We start from the raw sequence: 20756 nt of genomic DNA, 5'->3' as shown, positions 1-20756 counted from the left end.
CTTGCTTTGGGTGCAGCGCGAGGGGACTTGGTACAGTGACCCCCCCCGGCTTCCAGTGGGGCTGGCCCTAGGCCGGGGAGCTCGGCTCTGGGGGGACTCACTTGGGAAGGGGCGATTCCGCCCTGCTCTTGGACGTGCCGTTTAAACAAGCAACGGGCAGAGGGATGGAGCTGTCGCTCTGTGTGCCAGGCGAGGTGTGTGAGGGGCTGTAGGGATCCTCCCTCCGCCAGACAGAGCCTTGACCGGTTGGCACCGTGGAGCGTGACAAGGCCATGGTCAATGGAAACTCTTTCTTCTTCCTTTTTCAATCCCACAGCCAAGTCCATGGGTGGGGGGGGGGGGGGAGAGAAGAGGCGTGATCCGGGGCCAAACCGGAATCGGGCGGCTTTGGGTCCAATGCACGATTATGGATGCTTTAGAGAAGGATACTAAGCAGAAATTGAGGGCAAAAATATAATTCCAGTAGGCGAATGTGTATCCATTAGGGTAGCATCTCTCGCTCTCTCTTCCCCCAGGGAAGGGTCATAGGAAACAACCCAGGGCGAGAACAGGGACCTTTGTTGTAAAAGGGATAATTTTTAGGGAGGCCTTAGAATATGTATTTCGGGAAATAGATCAACTCCTATTCCCCTTGGAATTTTTGTTTCTCTGAGACCGATTGGGTGAGCTGGGGTCATCGTCTGCTTCCAAGGATTTCAGATGATCGGATGCCCAAGAAGTTGGTAATTTATAATCAGAGCTTTTGTCACAGGCTTTTGTAAGGTGTCTCCATTGAACTCTAGCCGAATCCAGCTGTGATTTAAACAGTCTTAAAAGGCGTGGTGCAAATGTGTGTCTGTCTGTAATGTCGTGTACATTTTATTAGTGTTCAGAACAAACAAAGCGGGTTCTAACGCTTATGCTGACCCATCTCTAAGTGTGTATGTGTGTGTTTCTCTCTCTCTGTGTGTGTGTGTAATGCAGAATAGAAAAGGTTTCAGAGGGGTAGCCGTGTTAGTCTGTATCAGCAAAAACAATGAGGAGTCCTTGTGGCACCTTAGAGACTAACAAATTTATTTGGGCATAAGCCTTCATGGGCTAGAACCCACTTCATCAGAATAGAAAAGGATTGGCTGTTACTCTGAAATATCAGTAGATCTCAATAGATATTTTTAGAGACAGGGGTTAATATGAAGGTGAATTAAAATTTTACGGACCCTTTCAAATAAACCGAAAGGGGAAAACGTTGTAGTACTGAGAGCCCGTGATTCCATCGTCTGGGCCTAGAGTTAAATAAAATAACAAAAAGGGAAGTTTTACCTTTTGGGAAGTGGCCGGTCTTGCGAACTGGGTGTCAGACAGAAGAGAGGTTTGCGGTGATATGCACTTTGCTTGAATGATTAAATTCGCTGAATTTCAGAAACGGTTAAAGTGAATCCCTGGAATTTTGCATTAGAAAAAAATGTCGAGGACAGTGTTTGTTAATTCCCCAGTTATTCACTGTCACATATATACTGCCCTTGGAGTTGTTCCATTTAGTGCTGAATCCCAATGAATGGTTATATTGGAAATCAAAGAGACCATTGAATGCACTTCTTTTGCTAGAAATCCCCCCTTCTCTCTTTTCTCCCTCTTTTTCCTTTTCCTTCTTTTTTCCCCTACAGTTTTTCGGGACGGTTAATATTACCTCATTCTCCATTTTTTTTGTTTTAAATTCTTAAGTTCGGTTTTCAAATGAATGGAACAAATAGAATCATTTTAGGCCGCAGTCTCAAGAAAAAAATTGTGTGTGTGCACACATGCATACAATTGTATATAGCGGAATGTATGTATGGGTATACACACTATAGGCATTATTTTTCCTTAAGGCTGCGGCCTAAAATCACACACACTCACAACTGTATGGATTTTGTATAATCAGACAGCCCGCAAAAGAGCAGGTCGTCCCAGAGAAAATTTCATAGTTTATGTATCAATTTCAAATCCCTGACGATATAAAGAGAGCGATACAGCGCTGGTGCTATTGTTGCTCTGTTTCTCAAGTGCGTGGCTTGCATTGATATGGCTCTTAATTACTAAATAAAGCAACACGTTTCCTAAACGCCCATCGGGAGCTGCAGCGTCAGTATAAAGTTGGCAAAGCCCCGATTGAGAGAGGCAAAGAAAAACAATTAAGACGAGATGCACTTGAGACTGCAAGGAACTGGGGTTACTCTAGGTTGGCTAAAAATAACTTCTCCTAATTAAAGAAAAGTGACGTCAGACGTGCAGGACGTAGAAAGGGGGAAAGGCAGGGGGCTCTTTACAGGATGATCAAATTAAATAATTCAGGAGCGGCCTGATTATTACACGAGGATTTCGAGGAGTGGAGAAGCAGCGTTTCTTTACGCCGGCTGCTTCACAACTAGGCTGGCCCGGGGACATTTCAGAGGCTCGGGTTCGTGGGAATGTGATGCTCCATTGATTCCTGGGTGCTAAATACACACTAGGACACGCGGAGCATATGTATCTTTCGCTAGGCACTGCACCCACAGAGGCGCAACATATACAGATTTGTTAATTTCACAGGGCAGCGTATATGTGCCGCCCACGGGCATGTATACATGCTCCCGAGCACACGGAGACCGGGCGCTGTTATTATGCAGGCAGGAACATATTTCTGCACACACACACACACACACACACACACACACACACACACACACACACANACATATTTCTGCACACACACACACACACACACACACACACACACACACACACACACACATCCCCTATATCCATATCTCCCTCTACATATCTAAATATAGATACCCAGAGACAGACACGCACAGCGCCATGTAGATGACTATGTGTTTTGCCAGTGAAAGCTCCTCGTTCATTTCCAGTTACGTCTCTGCACACACAGACACCGAATACCGATATTTTTCTGGATCGGACCGAGCCGACAGGGAGATGGGGCTGTGAAGCGCATTATCCAGAGCAGAGAGCCTGCTTGATTGGAACCTGGAGGAAGCACAGACGCGTGTCCTTGTAGCAGGGCCTCTCCCCCATCCAACACACACGAATGGGGAGCGTGTCACACACACACACACGAATGGGGAGCGTGTGGCCGAGCCGCGCAGTCTATCTGGCCTCTGCTTCGCGGGATTGAATTTCATTCAGGCCTGGTGGATTAGTTAGGTAGCAGGAGCCCCCAGATCAGGTGGGTTCAACCCCCATTGCCTAAGGCTTGCCGGGTTGGAGTGTCTCCCCCGCCCACCCCCAGGAGAGAACCCTCCGGTGCGCCGGAGAGGGCCTGGCTTGGGCTGGGATCTCTGGGGAATATCTGGATCAGGGGACAGTCCTCGGCGGGTTTTGTTGCAGTCTCGGGATGGAGCTGGTGCTGGAGGGGCTGCTCGAAGCCCCGCTAGGGGAACAGCAGCGCCGGGGGGATGGCAGCAGGTTTGCAGCACCATGGTCAGTGCCACTGCCCGGCGGCGGTAGCGCTGTGCCCAGCGCGGGCGGAAGGAGTCTGGGCTTGTTTCCTGGCTCCAAGGAAACCTGACTGAATGGAGCCACCCGATGTATGTCAGCGCCGGGGCGGCTCGCTCCGCATCCTCTCGGAATGGAGGGCTGGGGCGAGGCGGCTGGCCCGGCCCGGCTTGGCTGATGGCACACAAATGAAAAGGGACCCGGGTCGCTTCATTCACAGGCGCCTTCGCTCCTTTTTCTGCGCCAGGGCTAATTCTAGAATGTCCCCGCTTCCACGTTCTGTCCGTGGAGTCATTCCACGATGGACTGGATTAAACCAACGGCAGCCGTGTAACCCGGTCTCGGAGTGAGATGCCCTCTTCTGTGGGCAGAGGCATTGCTACCGATTTAGAAACTGCCAGCTGCCAAGTTTGGGAACTCAGGGGGCAGCTGAGATGGATACGGCTCGTTTTAAAATCGGGGTCATTTCTTTTAAAAGCAGGCAAAGGTGGTGTTTGTATGGGTCCATTTTATTTGTACGTGACTGATGACTAACGGTGGCTCTGCAGGAAGTGCTGGGAGAGCTGTGGGAGGGTTGTTTTAATAGTAGATGTTCTAGTTATTCGGATTTTAAAAGTAAATTCTCCCTCTGCACTATCTATCTATCTATCTACCTATCTACCTATCTATCTATCATCGTTATGGGTATGTCTCTCTCTCTCGGTGTATATATATATGTTTAAAATCTATGGCTATCTCTCTGTATTTATATATAAATAACATATTGTGTGGGGCGATTAAAATAGCCCCTCTGAGGCTCTGACATCTCTCAGAGAGAAGAGGGAAAGAGAAACAAAGGCGCCGATAAGTAAAAATGTATCTCGGTGTCATTCCAAGTCTGGGACACCCGCGCCGGATTAATTTAATGAGCATTTAAATATAGAGAAGAAAGCCGCAAACATGGATTAACCTCCTAAATCCCGTTTCCCAACATTTCCATCTGTCTCGGGAAAGGCCTGCGCCGTGATGTGGGGACGAATCTGGTACCTGGGTTCCCCGGCGCTGGAATGAGCAGAGGCAGAGGGAGCCGACGGCTGGACTGGTTTTCGAATGTCAGCTATCAAGGAATGAGTTTGAGTCCAGTGTTCCAACTTGATCTGATTTCTTCAGGTGCCCCTTTTAGCTGCCCAGGGGACCGGGTCTACGAAGGCTTTGACTTGCCTTCCACCCAGGAATACCGGCCTGTGGGAGGCGAGTTCCAGAGAGTTACACTCATATTGGGGGGGTGGGTTTTTTCCCCTCCTTTGCCCCAGTGAAATCCTTGGCAAATAGAGCCATTGGCCTGGCTGCGCCCCCCAGTCTGCTTGTTAGTTATTTGCAGTATACCAAGAAGCCATTTTGTGAGCATCTTGCTTAAATTGCACCAAAAGAGACACTTTCTCTCAGGTATGATGCCTCCCCCCTCCATAGCAGTAGGATGGAGGGGTGTCCTGGTAATACACATCCTGCCACTCTACAGAAGAGCCAGGTATTTTACTAACAAAATCCAATACAATACAGTAAAAATTACTTGGAAATGCTGTATACTCTAATTTTCTTGCTCGAGGTGAAATAACAGAGGCCGTGAGGATCCCCCCTCAATTTATCTGGTCATCCCCACTACAATTCCTACCCTCCATGCAGAATAGACACCCCGGGTGGGAGATTTAGAAAGGGCCCCGCTCTCCTCATTGCTCTATGTGATGTCTACATTAGAGAGAGCAACCGAGGGCTTTATTCGTTACCTGGTCAGAGTGTGATCAAGCGCCCTCTCATTGTCTAGTCCTGCCTGTTTTGGGGGTTTTGGCTTTTAGTATTTTACAGTGTGCTAGAATCCAAATTTTCTCCCTCGGTGCAATGAGACCAAGAAAACGTATTTAAAAAAATGATGGTATATTTCGTTCAGGTGCTATTAGCTAATAGCCCTTCGATAGCACCTGATATTTTGAGTACTGAATGACCATTACGGTAAGCAAATAGTGTAACCTCAAAATTCCAGGTAGGGAAACCGAGGCAAGGGAGTTAAGGGATTTGCCCCAGGCTACACAACGAGTCGGTGGCAGGGTGGAATTAGCTCTAAGGTGGTTTCTAGTCCTGTGTGTAGTGGACTAGACAACTGCTGCTTGCGTGCTACTAAATGCACACAATGACACACAGAATGTCCGGGTACACAAATGCAGATACTGGGGGAATTTTTCTCTGACGTGGCTATATCAGTGAGTGGCTGGATTGCACAGAACATATAAAGAAAGTGAGGGAGGTGCTAGCCCTAAATCTATATTCTTTAGTCCCGGCTTTTGCCATATGCGTCCAGGTGAAGAGACTCTTCCAAGCTGTCTGTCACCAAATACCTCTCAGGCTTACGGCTAAAAATCTCGGGCTAGAAATATAAAAAGAAATCATGTGAGGGGTTTGGGTTGATGCTGATTTCATTGCTCGGGAAGATTAAAAACGTTTGGTCTCTCCGGGGCTGTGCGAAGGAGCCCAGAGACGGGAGAATAAACAAAGACGGCTTTAAAACATATAGCTATATACGGACTGAATTAACAGGTAATAGAAATGTGCTCCCTTTAGAAATTTGAACGAGGGAAAATCTGATTGACTACTGCACAAGAAAGAGAGAAATAACTGGCGTATTGCAAAACGTGTGCTTAAAGACACCGGATCATTTCATTGGGAAGTGCCAAAACCCAGCGCGGAGCTCTCTCATCATTTCAGCGTCTTATACAGTTGTCTCTAAATATGAGCGGATAGAGTTGATCTTTTAGCTTTTAACCTGATTGAGTTTCCAGTTGATTTCTGAAGAGAAGGGGCGGGGAGGGAATGAAACTATCAGCCTAGAATGGCTGGGAATCTGGATGGTTGTGCTTAGCCAGTGGTTTTTATCTCTGTAATCTGCTCATTTTTTACATATTCTCTGTTTTTCAGAAGGTCACATTTTACCTCCCCATCAGATGTAAGGGAGCTAGAAATGGAGGGAGATTACGTATTTGTTGTTGTTGGGTTTAGGTCAGATGGCCCAAGATAATCACATTTACCTCGTGTATTTCTCACATGTGTCTTATATGCCGCTACATATATACCGCGTTAAAAGCCTGTATTCAGCACACAGAGAAATGATGCTGTGAAGTAGCAGAGAAGAAAGGGGATTGCATGTTGGTAAAGACGTCGCTTTAGATTCATTTTCCATGTCGGATGGTATTTCTATTAGAAGTGGCGTAGCAGAGTCCCGGTTAGTCCTGGGAGGCGATTCACACTGGGCTGTGGGGCTCGTGTTTAGCGAAGTGAAGCTGAGTTCCTCCCTCTGATCGCCAGTTCTTTTTGGGGGGAGGGGCGCGCGTGCACGTTTGAGTGTTTTGGGCGCCTGTGCACAGTACGCGTGGGTGGTGTTATTTCCCCAAATGTCCCGTGTCCACTATCATCCCCGCCCTCACACTACCGAGAACGGTGCTCTGGGTGAAATGGCAAGATTTAAAAAGAATGACTTGATTAGATCCCAAATTAAAAAACAACAACAACCACCCTGTAGCTACAACCCATCCTATCCCATCTGAACCAGTGAATGAGCCAGTCGCTGCTTTTCCCTTGTACTCTGGGCTTTTCCAGGGCTCCAGCAAAGACACATTGACAGGTAACGTTGAGACCTTCGCACTACATTTCCGCTACCTTCGAGTCCCACCCGCCACCCCCATCACAATGATATACATTAATAGACAAGGTTGGCCAAATCCAGACCCCCGCTAGGGAGGTGGGGAATAGCCCGTGCTTTCCCCATTCCCTGTGCCAAACTGGTGCAGGGTTATTACTTGTAGTTTGTCCTACAACTGTCCCCACTTCCTTTAGAGGGACCTAATCTCCCAGTCTGGAACGGATGCACTGCTCTAGACGCTGAGAATCTCTTTGGTGGGGAGGATGGACACATTTGTTGACGTGGCTGAGAACGTGCAGTTTACAAAAGTTTAGTTGAAATAATTGTTGGGATTTAATTGTTGGGAGAAAAAAAAAAAGAGCGGGAAGGAGCCCTGATTTGAATGCAAGGCCTCTCATTGGCTCTGCCCGTGGTGATGTCACTTCCCAGAGGGGTGATTAACATTAGAAAAGAGTAGAAGTTGGTCTGCAGTGAGTGAGAAAGAAGCTCTCTCCTTGTCCGGCATCTCAGTACCTCAGTGCATGACTGCCATGCAAACCAGCTACTTCCCCTAGCGTGTCTCACCTCCATGAAGCGATGGGTGGGCTTCAGAGGTGCTGAGGGCCCCTGCAGCAGCAGCTCCATCCCAGCGAGAGCCTGCAAGCAGAGCGTGCCCTTGTCTTTCCATTGAATGAATTGCGTTCATAGGTTTCTCTCTCTCTTTCTCTCTCCCCTTCTCCTCTGGTGGCAGACAGAAGAACGCCCCAGCCGGTCCCCGGTCCTTACCCAGCCCGAGAGCTCTCTAGCCTTTGGCGGCCCTTGAGAAGGAGGGCTGTTTCTGTCTTTGGTTATCTAGCTGTATGAGTGTTATTAAGCCATCATAAAGCTAGATAACCGAAAGTAGAAATGACTTCCAACCCTTCCTGGAGCTGGGAAGCCAATGGACCAGGAGAGACGTGGCGCCAGACGCAGTATGGACCTTGGAGCAGAGCAAGATTAACCCCAGATCATCTCCGATCTTCTGCCAAGGATTCGCCGGAGTCCTTCCAGACCCAGGTACGTTTCTGCAGTCTCTGTTGTGGCGCTCTCAGAAACGCCCTAGGGGATGTTGTGCCTTTTTCCTGCCGGGCAGCTGAATGGCAGGAGTATTGCCCCAGCCAGGGGAGCGGGGAGCCAGGGGGCAGGTAGCGGTAAGGAAAGATGAGCTACGAAGCCAATGTTTTTACTGCCCGATACATCATTTCGCCCCAGTCTGTTAAACGTGCCTTGGAATTCGCTCCTGGATCAGGGGATGTGAATCGGCTCTCCTGTGAGACAGCCTAAAGGGGAGGAGGGGATGGGGTGCCTTAGACTCAACTCCTTCTAACAATGGCCCTTGATCAAATTTATTCGGCGAGTCAAACCCCGAAGCGCATTAGCATTCGGATTTTTTTGGTCTGGGTTTGATTCAAGCCTCCCAAAGCTTTGCCCCTCCGAGAGGTCAAGTTCTTGATAATTTGATCACTTTTCATGGGCCTTGGCAGCTGCTTTTGTGTGTAGTTGGGGGTCTCTGTGCAGAGTGAACTGGAGCAGAAATGAAGGGGGGGTATTCTCAATAGGAAGGGGGCTGGATCCTAGGGGCAGGCCTTAACATTGCGACTCTGCCTGCATACAAACTACCTGCTTTAACTGTTGGGACTTTCTCTCTCCACGTCGCCTGAATGGTTAACATTCAGAAAGGATTCTTTACCTCCGCCGCAAACCCGAGAAGTTGAAACATAATATATATTACACTGTCTAGCAAATAAAAAAGCAATTGGGAAATCTGCATTCCGTTCCCATGGTAACACAAAGCCCCATGCACGCTGCTAAGTCTCTTCTGGCACATTTTGGCAGCCGGTTTGAGGCAAACCAGCTTCTTTGCCTTACTTGGCTGAAGCGAACCCCAGCCAGCGAGCGGGAGTGAAGGGGGGGGATGCCAATCTGAGGGGCTCCGCTCCCGGCTGAAACATTAAACCCATTTCCCCGGGTGCCTTTGGGTGCTCAGCCCGGACAGGCAGGGAGTGGAAGGGCTTCCATTTGGGGCGAGGGTAGTGTTGCGTTTCCTTAAAAGGGGAGAAGGCTTCGGTTGGATTCGTTTTCCTGAGCAGCAGGTGGACTTGGAACATTCTTGCTGCTTCCTATCAAGGCCAGCCACCTAGCAAGTGCGCCCTACTGTCTCTGGGGCTTGCCTGGGGGCTGGAAAGAGAGGGCCGGTTGTAGCTATAAATGGGCACCCTCCCCGCCGCCCAGACAGGGCTGTTTCTCTTATGATACACACAGTTTTTCATCGGACAGTTCCAGCTTGGTGTATTTTGAATGTAGCTGTGTGTGGGTAGGAACAATTAGCAATCCACTGTGCACAGATCCAGGCACTCCACAGCTCGGTATCTCATCCCAGAATCTCCTTAGTGCTATCCTTACCTGTGAGCCGATGGAGATTTTACCCATGCTGCTGGGAATTCTCTGAAGGTTCCCGACACTGAGAGCTGCAATAAGGTTTACAAGAGCAATCCTTGTCTTTTTGTTCCCTGTCCCAATTTTGCAGCCCGATTTTGTTTATTTTTTTGATGTGTTTGCTCTTGGGGAGGCATAGGATGTTACCAGGTCCCTAGAGGGCATTAGGGCTCAGCATGCCACGGGCTGTTCTTGTCTTCTCTTTCTCTGGGGTGTTTGGTTTGGGGCCTCATCATGTGGCCTTTATGTGTTCCTTGTCCAATGCAAACTCTCGCATTGATTTCAATAGCAGTTTGGCTTGAGTAAGGACTGTGGCAATTTGGCCCAGTGTGTTTATTAGCCTTTGTGGGGCCTTCCCTCCTCTTCAAACTTCCTTTCCCTGCCCTCCCTGCCTCCATCTCTTGCTCCTTTCTTGATCATATAATGCTCGGCCGGTCTGGGCAACGTGGGCTCTGTACTCTGCTGCGGGCAGTTCAGTGTGGAGAAGTGTTGGCTTTAACTCTAGGAAAGGCATTGTTTGCTGCATCTGGCTACACTAGAAACTCTCCATTGAGTTTAAAAACACTTTTCCTGAATATTAAGTAAGTAGATCACTCTGGGAGCAAGAACTCTTCTTTATTTCTCAGACAGCACCCGCCTCACCACTGAAAGTTCTTCCAACCCAAATCTTCTTTATAGCGCGCTGGTGTGTGTGTGTGTGTGGGGGGGAGGGCAAACATGCAATGCCAAAGTCCCATGAGAGAAGGGCTTTGCTGGGTGTGAGCTTTTAGTTTACATCAACAGGCTGAAAAGGACTGGGAGAGTTGGGAAATCCTGGAGATTTTTTGTTGTGGCCTTTTTGAACTTCCATTCCACCTTACATTTGTGGCAGAATCCACATATTTCCCAAGCTATAGCAATGTGCTCCCCAATCTAGCAACTGAGGGTGAAAAAACCTGTAGTAATAATAATAATAATAAAGGGAGGAGGATCTAGAGTAAATCTATGACTATACAGCAAGAAAAAAGTTTTGAGGAGTTCTCATTATTTTATATTCTAATGAGAAGTCATTGGAGAAATTAAAAAGGGCAGAGGAAGAAGACGCCTGCACTAATTCCACAGGAGGCCTCCCAGGGAAAAGGCTGTGTGAGTTTGAACGCTGAAAAGCATGAAGGCCTGGAATTAGACTATCATTTAGAAAGCGTTACTAATCCGAAGTTACAGCAGTAATTCCGTGATTTGCTGGGTCCCACACGCAGTGCCAGAATTAAAGAAACGGATTTTCTAGAAATGGAACTCAACTGTGGCACAAAGTCTGGGCAAGATCAGGATGAATCATTCATTTCAAACACAGCAAAAAAACGTGTCATTAAGAGTCCAACTTTCTTCTCTCCAAACCATTTGCAATATGTGTTCTTGATGCAATCCCAGAAAATCTGGAAAAGAGTGGAGGTAGGGAGAATAGAATTTAGCAGTTTCCCCTCCTTTCTTTATTTTATTATTAAGAAATAATTTTCCAGTGCTGAGTCCATGCTAATGTGCAATGGCACTTTTTTAAATAATAAAATCGATCCTTATGGAAACTGCATAATATGAGGTGCTTTAAAACAGGACTGAACAAAGCAATGGAGAACAGAACTGCCCTGCTAACAAACACTTTATTCATTTGATGGAAAATGCCAAAATTCACAACAAATATTATTCACAAGGAATTATTCGACCAGGTGAGCTGGAGAATATGTATTCTGTTGGGAACAATTCTGCACTGCCAGGGAGATTAGCTAGCTGATCTCTTCCATCTCTAACTTCTATAATTGGATGAAGGTGGCAGTTTAAAGAGGTGAACTCTGTGTGTGTGTGTGTGTGTGTGTGTGTTTGTAGACAAATGTGTGTGTAGACAAACACACACACACAATCAAATTTGTAACATTACTAAATAAAAAATAGAGTGCAGAAATTGGTGTCCACATGTCAAACTCGTAGAAAAAATCTAATGCACATAAAGTATTTTCATATTGATATCTGGCCAGTTTTTAAAATTCCTAGATTCATAAGGCTTTTGTCCAGATCTAATATTTGGAGCCATTTTCAATCAGACTCTGCATTTGTGCATGCAGCTTGGCAGATGCACATGGAAAATTGAGGCTAGCATTATTCTGTACACATTTTGATCAGTGGGTGGATGCTCAGATCCCTGTTTTTTGCATGCAAGTGTTTGTTTGCATACCTAAAACAGATGCCTGCCCAAGTGGATAGATGTGGTCAGTTTCACATGGAAAATTGGAGATGCAAATCTGGACAAAAGGGCTAAACACTTCACCATTGAGCTTCCAATTTTCATGCCTGGTGGGACAGATTTTACAAATCATTTTGTTAATTTGTCATTTCCCAAAAGAAAATAAAAGGAGAGGCTTTTCTCTGCAATGCTATGTGTCAAAATCTGTCCACAGATCAAATGATAGTCCATCTGGAGGAGAGAGAAACAATGCTCAAAATCCTCTAGCTCTTCACTCTTCTCTCCCTCTGCAGCTATTGTTGGTTGTTTGCACAATTCACAGAAGCGACATCCCCATTACAGGGTTACCATTCAACGTATCCAAAAGCTGTAGGGTCAGTTATATTCACTGCATCTCTTCTTGCAACTTTTCCTAAAATGAGATGCCTGCATCAGCATCTCGTAGGAACTGTCCTCGAGCAGGACAGAGTGTGACAAGGTGCAACATGATTGCGAGAAGCCCCAGGCCCACAAAAGTCCATTCAAGGTCCAGTCCTCAGCTCTTATTTTTCCCAAATTCTTGTTGGCTTCAGTGAGATCCTGTGTGGCACATCTGGGCTAAAACCTACAAGTAAAGGCATGTCCTAGTCTTTTAAAGTTTGTGAGTTCTCCTTATCCTTATCCTATATGGGTCAGATGCAGACGTAGTGATCAGATTCCACAGTGATGGAAGTGATATAGGAAGCTGGAAATAATAGATCCGAACAAGATAATAGGCTGGGCATTTACTAGATTTTCCCTTTGTTTTCTCTCCTCTGTGGGATTCTTTAGTTTCTTTCCACACCTGGTGGATCTTCTTCAATATTCAGCATAGGCAATTTGGATATGAGATTTTCCATAAAGTTATAGCCAAGGCGTCTATGTCTTTGTCCTTCAGGCAGTGCTTGGAGTGGGCAGGTAAAGGTGGGGAGGCATATACTAGCTGAGAACATGAGGAAAGGATGATCTGAAAAAACGTGTATTGGGGGAAAGGAGAGCGAACCACCACTCACACCTTCACCCCTGCCAGGAGTGCTTGCACTGCCTCACTCTGGTCCCAATCTCTTTTCTTACTTCCTGATGTTCTAACCTTTCAGTCCTCCATTCAGTCTAGATCAAGGCTGGCATCAGGCTGTAGGACTAGCCAAAACGCAAAGGCCCCCCAGGGTGGATAGGAAACTGTTTGCTTCCTGCTGTTTAAACAAGCTGTAAGCTTTGGTCCAAAATCTGTTGGGAATCAAGATTGTTAGCAGTGCCCATGATTTGTTTTACTTTTATTTGTCCCCTTCCTGGGGTCATGATGCCAGGTGACCTAGTTTGCCCTCCATACTATTACCTCTCTTGTCTAGCTTTGTCCATAAAATCCTAGATGGTAGAGATGAAAAAGGTCTATTGGGTCCCCCCACCCACCTGATGGTGGCCAGTGCAGGAGTGTTCTCTATCTTGCATTTTCCAGTAATTTGTCCAATCTAGTTTTAAATGCTTGAGTGATGGGGCATTGTTTGACATAATGGGGTAAGTCGGCAGCACATGTTAGAATTTGCCTCTCTAGATCGCCCCGGGAACAATGCCTCTGTGGGTGCAGGTTGTAAGCCTTGCACACATACAGGTGTGAGAATGATTAAGTGTGAGCTCACGTGTTTGCACCAAGTGATGGTGCAGGTACGTATGCACAACTCAGCACATGCATAAGTGGGAGATAAGTAGAGATTGGGCCCCAATACCCTATTTTCATCTTCTGGGGGCCTCGCAAATTCCTGTAAAATGTCAGTTTTATTGCCCCGAACCTCCACGAGGTCCCTGCAGGTGTGTGGTTGCTGTGTATAGTGTATGTAAGATGGCTGCCTTCCTGGCTCTCTCTGCACCATGTGGCTTAACGGAGTCACTGTTTTCAGGCTTGTTTGTGGCTTTGGGTATTCCTTGTCCTTGTCTTCTCTTATATGCTTTTCTGAGCCAAATTACCTTGAGAGTATTTGCTGTCCAAGGATCTAGGCAGCAGAATGGTTTATTCAAACTGTTTAGCACAATGTCAGCTGTAGCTGGGCCTGTGACCCTCATTTGAATGTTATGGACCAGATCCTGTGGTGGAGTAAATCTGCATTGACTTCAGTGAAGCTAGAGCAGTTTACAACAACCAAGGATCTGGCTCTAGGTCTTTTTAAGGGGAATCACAATTCCAGGTGTTGCTGGCTGTGTTTATTCACTGGCTCAGGTTTTGTTAGGGGCGTCTGTCTCAAAACTCAAGGGGGAGAAAAAAAAAAAAAAGATTTGAACACAATCTTGGTCAGTTGTCTCTTAGAAACCCAGATTGCTGTTCCTATAGAGATTTTCTCTTTCCCTTCACCCTGGTCCTGGCTTAAGCACCACTTTAAGTGGGCTCTGCTCATTCACATCCCAGCTTCTTAGAGCAATTGAGACTGCAGGGGTTTGAAAAGCAGGGACAGTCCTTCAATGGCAGGACCTTGGGCCGGGCTAATTGGTTTTGGTTCAAGGGGATACTGGATTTGTGAAAAGCCCAAAGATGTCTTTCCCACGCCAGATCCCGGCTCTTCAGGGGAATGGTGGGGGGTACAGGGTGGGGAAGAGTGGAACAAGATGGCTTAGGAGGTGAACCCAAGTAATGACACAGAAGCCCACCTGCTTTGGGCTGAGTCAGTGTCTGACCGCAGGCTTTAAAAGCTTAACTCCCAGATGTGCTGCCTCCACCGGCTATGAGGAAAGACCTTACATGATTAGCACAACTGTATCTTTGTTTATTTATTCATTTATTTATTTTTCCACACAAGATATCTTGAAGATACAATAAGTGCAAATCAGGCGGGACCAGAATTACACTGCTGTACAACTGGTGTGAAAGCAGAACTGGACTCAATAATTCTGAATTCTTTTCTTTTCTTTGCTTTTCTATGTTGAATTTTGGTGGAATTGTGTCCAATAGCTCTGTGACCTTTTTCTCTCCTTTATCCGTAAAAGTTGTTTCATTGTGGAGCTGCAAAGCATGACCTGGAAGCATGGACAACTTATGGGAGCACAATTTCTTGATACTATCCCCTTTAGGACACATTTTTGGACACCTTGACAGAAATGCAGAATGCAGCCCGTAGGAAATGAGAAATAAAGGAATTACTTATCAAGGGTCTCTTTACACTCCACATCTCTGTTATAATTAACAGATTACAGGTTTTTTCTTACGTTGAGAATATGGGAGAGAAGTATAGTTAGCACTGAGGCTAGATACTGCATTAAATGCCTAATAGAGCGATTTATTCTTATCATTTATTGTACAAGAGCGGGTAGTGACCACTATATGTGGGTTGCCTAACACCTTTTTATAATAAGAGTCTTGTAACCCTTTCTTTTTCTTTTTTTTTTGGAGATACTCTGACATTGCCATTGTTTGTGCAGGCCCTTGAAAGTCAGTAGAGGGAAGCTCCGGGGCTAGAAAAATGCCTTTCCTTTGTCCTGTGAAATTCCATTCAGGTTTAGCTGAGTTATAAAGCATTACAAATCACCCTTCTGTTGCTTGTATACCTCAGGAAAAATCTGACATCCTGCCAAAATAATAACTAACCACAAACATTCCAAAGAGCCGGGGTTTACACCACCAACAATGCAATATCATTATCAGACACTGCGCTGGGAATGCCTGGGAACTCCTGGAAGAGTTGTAGCAGGTGAGGGAACTGTGAGGGTAGATTCCGGCTACTTCCTCCCCTTCCCCCCTCCTCAGCACGTGGACCCTGTAGCCAATTTCTCTCCCCCCCTGCATGCACTTTCCCCGGGATATCAGAGGAACGTGCATGCTGTCCCTTCTCCTGCTGTCAGCTAATGTTAATCCCATAGTTCAAGTGGTGGAAGTCTGTGCTGAAGTTTCAGGTTTGAAATTCTGCTTGCAATGTAGGATGTGGGGGAGGGGGGTAAGGAGGAGCAGGGTTGTTACAATTGCACATCATATAATTTGTTTTAACCTTCTTTTAAAAAATCTAGGAAATGATATATAGATATCGATAGATATAATACACATTATTTAGGTTGCAAAATCAAGCATTCAAAGTTAGGAAATGCCAGGTCTAAGATTGTCTGTGTAATCTTAATTCGGCCTCATCGTGCATATGCATTATGATCCAGTCTTTAATTACATGATCACATATTCTAAGGCTGGTTCAGAGCCAAGGATGGACGTACAAAGGAGCTGAATTAAGGTTGCATGAGCCGCCTTAAATCTTGCATTTCCTAGCTTTCGAGTGCTTGATTTTCAGTCTACAAATGTTCTTTTAATGCAGTATTTTTGTATGGAATATAATCTACATTTTCAGGTAGTAGCAAATATAGGAACATAGAAGCTAGAGATGGAAAAAGATTTACTAGATTATTTAATGTGTTTCTTTGGATAGATGGGAAGAGTACATTGATTAAAACTTGTATTAGAAAATATTTAAAATAATAAAACACATAAATTGTTGAATACATATTACAAATACCCGAGGCATGTTGGTTCATGTACGTCAAAAAAGAATAACAAAAGAAGAGAAAAAAATACAAACCAGCAATTGTCCAGATGGGGAGAATAAACTGATAAGAACAGATTTAAATTTTTTTATTAAAGCTAATGTTAAAATTACTTCATACATGTGTTAAGGAAAGACTATTTATATATCTGGGTATAATGCTTACATTGTCCAAAAGTACAAAGTTTGGTTAAAAATTCATAAAATGCATATAGTACATAATCTGCAATATCCCAAATTAAGGCTAGTAAATTCCGCAATACAGTTAAAATATTAACATCCAAATATTCGGGTACATCACTCATAAAAGGTTATACTAAGAGTAGGTTGTGGAAAGCAAATATAGCAATGAGTATAGATTGTCCCTCAGTAATTGAGATTTAGGATAGGTTGCCCCTCAGTAAATATCCCGAATTTAAGCGGATGCTACACTTGATCTTAGCCAAAAAGCAAGAAGACATAGGCATGCTGAAGGGGACATTTCTTTGTTCCCAGAGAAACAACCTTATTGTTTTCTTGGCCTTCACTTCTGCACAGTTCTTGTTTCAGATGGACATTTTAGCTCCTTATCTTGAGGAATCTTCAGCTTGTTTATTGAAAGTCCACACTCAAGAAGAAATAGATGTCCATGGGGATGTATGTGTTGTGTGCATGCACACAGGCGCATGCACACACACTCCCCTGTAATCATGCCATACAGATACACATTGCACTCTCCCAAATATTTGCTGCCCTTGCATTCTTTCCTTGATTTGCATGCTTGTTCTTTCCACTGTCGCTAATGGAGGCTGTTCCACGTGTTGAGAGGAGAAGGGAGGCCTTTGTATATTAAATAGGAGATCTAATCTTTTTTAACTGCTGGAAGAATGGCCCATATTTTACTTTGGAAATGATTAGACGCAATGCAGATTTATCTGTGCTTGGAATGGCCTTTTTCTGTCTTTCTTTACGGGGAAATTCCATAATTTGGGTTCTGATGTCAGTGAACGGATAATCAGATTATCCCCCCCCCCCCTTGCAGCAAACCGGACTCTGGTTGAGCGATTTTTTTTATGTAGTTAGTTTTTGTTTTTGTTAATGTGAAGGGAAGTAGCTGATATTTCGGTTACTCATTGGACAATAATAATAATAAAAAAAACAGTTCTGGCCCCTGTTGCATGTGCTTTTCTGATCAAAAAGAGTTTTCTGTGGCCTGCAGTATATTTGGTGTTAGTAAAAATATATGTGGTCTGTTGAAACCATATTTCCCCCCAAGGGATTTCTAAACTCTATTATCAGTGTCTCATGATGTGTGTGTACAGAATGTTTGTGTGTCCATTGTGTATGTGTATACATGTTGTGCATGTTTTAAATATCTCCCCCTAACTACCTCCACAAAAGTCAATCCGATAATTAGACTGAGCAAAAGGAACCTGTCTCTATCTGTGATGCAGGCAAAAAACGTCTGTTCTCACCCTGCCTTCTGTTAATGAGATAGAGACAGGTAAGCATCACACATACCAACTTTCCTGCCTTCAGCAACATCAAGGAAACAGTGACAAGCTATTAATGGAACGTGATGGACCCAGCGCTAATTAGTGCTTCCTTTTCAACTTTTACCTACATGTGCACCAAGATCTCCAACCCAGCTTTTCCCCTAAGCTTAGATCCCTTTGTTTTCAGTACATTTCTCTTCACACAGATTAATCCATTAGTGAATAAGTGAAGGCATCATTTTTTTCCCAAGTCATTCCTCCCCTCCCATAGGGTTCATACAGTGTTCTTTAGGTATCACTTCTCTCTTCTCCCCATCCTCACACTCTCACTGGTTTCTGTACTGATCCTATGTCTCATAAGGCCACTCACAGCAAAAGTGACCTCCCTCTGCTGGGGGAAGTGGGATTGGTACTATAGCAAGATCAGATACCATGGTGATGGGTACCATATAAGGACATAGACAGTCTCCTATCCATGATCAATGTGTAGCAAACATTCATTTCTGGTCAACAGAGCACGTCTAGATTGGATGGTTCCAGAGACACCAATGCACCTGCTTGTTTCCTCTTTTTGCTCGTTCCCCTATGTGTCTGTTTTCTAGCTGCTTATATGGCCCCAAGCATCACACTGTTTGAGGGCCTTTCAGAGAGAAGTTATCCCTGGAGCAAAGGTATCTGAGACCCAGGAGCTTCTTGCAGCCTGCAGGGGAGAGGGTATAACCCTCTTGCGTCAAACACTGCTGTGTTCTGCAGTAACAACCCCCCAGTATCACTGATGCTGTGGTATTGTTTTATAAGCAGGGCATGGGAATGAGGGCTCAGTGTGGTGTCGCCAGCCCAGTGGACAGTGTTGGCATGAGGAAGACACCTGCCTGGCTCACGGTTCTCAGTTGTTGAACTGTTATTATTGAACATTTTTATTGTGATAGCATCTAGAGGCCAACTAGGTCAGGTCCACCCTGCGAGGTACTGTGCAAACATCTATGACAGCTCCTGCCCCAGAGAGCTTACTGTCTAAAAAAGTGTAGGCTTCCTGGTTCTCAGTACAACTGTCACAGCCCACTGGAAGCTGATTAAAACTAGACAGGGCTGAGACCCACCAAAACATCTGGGCTTGCAATAAATATAAACCCCTGCCCTGCACACTTCTGGATAGAGATTTCCTCCCAGCCTGTACCCTGGACTCCTCCCTAGCCCATATCCTTGATCTTCCATTCTCATCCCTTATGCATGGACTCTTGGTTTCTCACTGCTGTGTCAGGCCCCTTCACACTGCCAGGCCTGGATCCCAAGGAGCCTGTCTTAATCTGCTCCTGCCATTTGCAGTCACAGTCCGCAGACAGCGCAGCTTGGTGGGGACACTTGCAGGGCAGGAGGCAGAGGCAGCCGGGGTTTGCACATTAGCTAATTAACTTTCATGACTGAACTATGTTGCTTTGTCTTTTTTCTGCACCCTCCCCTTCTCTGCCCCCAAAACATGTGTGAACATGTGTGCGAGCGTACACGCACACACAGAGGACGCATTTTCTGCTGGCCTCACAACTCTTCCACAGCCTTGAAATGCAAAGTTATGCTGTTTGTTTTCAGAGCAGGGTTTCCCTGCTACGTGGTACGCTGGGCCCCCTGTTTCACATTAGCTGAGTCTTATTAAATCTGGTGCACAAAGGCCAGTCACCCCCAGCAAAGCCCTCTGCTGCACCCCATCCATAAATCCAACCCTAGAACAAAGTCTTTTGTACCTTGGACCATCTTTCTACCCAGCCTGCCTGATTTTCTCTCTCTCTCTCTCTCTCTCTCTCTCTCTCTCTCTCTCTCTCTCATGCTGAAGGTTTCTTAGTGCCAGGAAGATATGATAATTCTTGTGGAGAGAGCATGAAATGCCTCTGCTCTTTGTGTCTGTTTAATTCAATGAGAACCCCAGCCCCGCACGTCATGAATGGTGGCTTTGTGCTGGCCTTTCCTGAGCTCCAACTGCCAGCCCTGCTCTCTGCCTCTAGTTTCCCACCATTGGATACTGATTAACAAACTAAATTATTTTTCCTCCCTAATGATGTTTTCCCACTTTGCCCACCAGGCTGGAAGAAGCCATGGGGAGGAAAGGATTCGTGCAAAGGATGAGCTAGCCAGAGAGAAAATTAAAGAGACAGTGTTGCTTTCTGGGCTCTGGCTACACAGATCCACTTTGCTTTATTTCCTTCTTAGTGAAAATGATAGTGTCTTGCTGTCTTTTACATGGCTGCATGTGTTTCAACTAGGGACCGGTATCCAAAAGCATTTTCATGAGGTGTGCTATGAAGCATGCATGTAAGTACATAACGTACACACAATTATGTGTGTGCACATGTAGGTATATATAATATAAATGAATGTTTGTGTGTAGTCCCAAATAGGAGATCTGTTTTACAGCCATTTCTCTGGGAGTGACATTCAGTAATTACTTGACATCCGTCCGTCCGTGTGTGGGAGCATCTTTCTAATTGAGATGAATTCTCTCTTCTTTAATCAGACGTGACTGAAAGTTCATGGAGTGGGATGCAATGGGAAGAGACAGGACATCTCTGGGTGAGCAAGGAGAGGTGAGTCAATGAACCTAGTTGTTAGAGGAATAAGTTGAACTTAGCTCTGGAGGCCACACACACACACACACACTCACACACACACACACACACACGCCAGCCAAACCTCCCCGGCTAGTCTTTTGAAACTGGGCCAGTTGATGTTTGCTGCTGCTGTGTAAGACAGGAAGCAATAATTCCGATTACCCTAAATAGAATGGGAGGTGGGAATCAAAGGCAGGTCAGGATGCAGCCATCTGCCTTCTGAAGCATAGCAGTGCATCTCTTACTTTCTTGTGAACTGGGAAGAAAAGCAGCTTGCAGAATTTTTGTATTTTCTAAAAGAAAATGATTGTAATCTGCACAGAAAGAAAATGCATGTGGGGAGGCAGAGCCTCCTTTTAAATTCTG

General features: G+C 45.5%; 1 long non-coding RNA gene across 1 annotated transcript in view; it reads left to right on the top strand.

The window, feature by feature from the left end:
• The first annotated feature begins 8015 nt into the window (after positions 1-8015).
• Positions 8016-20756, top strand: part of LOC117884140 — a 57941-nt gene continuing 45200 nt past the window's right edge. Inside the window, exons 1-2 of the long non-coding RNA XR_004647500.1 lie at positions 8016-8155; positions 20297-20366. This is a non-coding gene — a long non-coding RNA (uncharacterized LOC117884140). The remainder of the gene's footprint in view (positions 8156-20296; positions 20367-20756) is intronic.

This window comes from Trachemys scripta, chromosome 10 (assembly GCF_013100865.1).
Source record: "Trachemys scripta elegans isolate TJP31775 chromosome 10, CAS_Tse_1.0, whole genome shotgun sequence".
In the NCBI taxonomy this organism is placed as follows: domain Eukaryota; kingdom Metazoa; phylum Chordata; order Testudines; family Emydidae; genus Trachemys; species Trachemys scripta.
The sequence above is the reverse complement of the archived record's forward strand: the minus strand, read 5'-3'. Positions and strand labels throughout refer to the sequence as shown.